Source organism: Elephas maximus, chromosome 4 (genome assembly GCF_024166365.1).
Source record: "Elephas maximus indicus isolate mEleMax1 chromosome 4, mEleMax1 primary haplotype, whole genome shotgun sequence".
In the NCBI taxonomy this organism is placed as follows: Eukaryota; Metazoa; Chordata; class Mammalia; order Proboscidea; family Elephantidae; genus Elephas; species Elephas maximus.
In genome coordinates, this window is record NC_064822.1 from 73,597,156 (window position 1) to 73,599,058 (window position 1,903).

The following is a 1,903-nucleotide window of genomic DNA, read 5'->3' on the forward strand; positions in this document are numbered from 1 at the left end:
AAAATCCTATGGAGCAGTTCTACTCTGCACACATGGCGTTGCAATGTGTTGGAGTTGACTCAATGCAACTGGTTTGGTTGTTTTGGTAGCAAATATAATTTAAGGTCCCTTCAAACTAATGGGGAGTCCTGATGGCACGGTGATTAAGAGCTCAGCTGCTAACCAAAAGGTTGGCAGTATGAATCAACCAGCCTCTCCTTAGAAACCGTATGGGGCAGTTCTACTCTGCCCTATAAGGTCACTATGAGTTGCAATCAGCTTGATGGCAACAGGTTTAGTTATTTTTTCCCCCCAAACTATAAGATTCTATTATTTTTAAGTACCAGAAGAAACCCCTTAATATATAAACAGCACATATGAAGAGATAAAAGTAAGGCATTGTCCCAGTCAGGATCTTGGCAGCAAAGAGGTGGCATCCTCAAACAGGGTATTTGAGGAAAACTTAATAAAGTGACTATTTACAAAGGCTTGGGAAGGATTAAGAAGGATCTACAAAGCTTGGTGCAGGAACTCAGGGCTAACAACAGCCTGGAAGCCATACCAACTTAGGCCTAAAGGAAGCCAAAGAGAGCACCTCCAACTTTAAGAGGGAGCACCTGGCAGGGCTGTAGCCTTCAGAAGAGGGATGAGCCAACCCGCAGTGATCCTGAAGGTAAGCAGAAGAAAGGGGGCAAGGCTAATAAATACCCCAACATTGTTCTTCCACACTCCATTCTCCTGTCGATGCCTCCCATTGGCTGAACCCCCTGGAAGTCAGAGAGCAAAGGGAACCATTGGTGTAGTCAGCAAAGGACACTCCTGCAGCAGAGAACAGAGAAGGGTGGAGAGTGATGGAAAGGGCAAATGGGAAATATCCAGTGCAACACTAATGCTGAAGAGCAGGTGCAAGGACTGCGGCTTTCAGTGATTCTCAGCCAGAGCTGGAAAATGGGCATGGACGGATAAGCTTAAAACCTCCAAAGGTGATTCTGATGCAAAACACTGAAGTGGAGGAGGGACAATATTAAATAGGAAGAACACATTGGACAAAAGAGAAGAATAGCTAAAGTAAATTTTAGTCATAGAATTTTAGGGCTTGGGTTTTTTTTTTTGAAATCTTTTGAAAGCTTCCTGATAATGAGAACCTCTTATGATCACTTGTTAAAAACACAAATTTTGAACCCTACTCCAGATTTTCTGAATAAGAATCTCCAGGGAAGAGGTCTTGTAATGTGTATTTAAATAAGATGTCCAGGTGATTCTTATATTTGTACCAATTTGAAAACCCAGGTGTAGTCCAAGCCTATATTTTACACATTTGGAATGAACTAATTCTTATCCAACCTGTTCTGCTTGCCACCAACAACACATGTAATATGTGGGAGAACAGGGACTAAGTTTTATGTGTTCTGACTGTTCTCCTGACTGGTAAAATAGACTTGTCTCACCACTTCAGATCTAACCCAATTAAACACTCCTTCAATTGCAGATAACATCAGCAAGTTCAGAATTTAAGAGTTGGACTGAAGCACACACTAAGAAGTGTGGGGCTGAATGAATACCATTATTGTTCAGGGCTGACCTCTTGCCATTGCCTCACACAGCCAACCTCCCTCTACAGCCCTTGTCCCTCCCTGTCCTCAGCTGCCTTTTTTGACTAGAGTAGGGGAGACTAGGGAAGAGCTTTACTCTTGGCCAGTGGAGGCAGAAACCCTCACTTATCCTCCACCCTGGTCTTCTTTCATATTATTGGGTAGAAGTTGGGGCTGATGGTGCTGGTAATCTAGGCACCCACCCTCACTCTAGACTCCAGTGGCATTAGAGTCAGAGTAGGAAATAGTATATAAGGAGAAAATGCCCCTCTGGACTGCTGTAACATAGGTGAACATACACAACTGTTAGTAAACAATCAGTAAACAGTTGA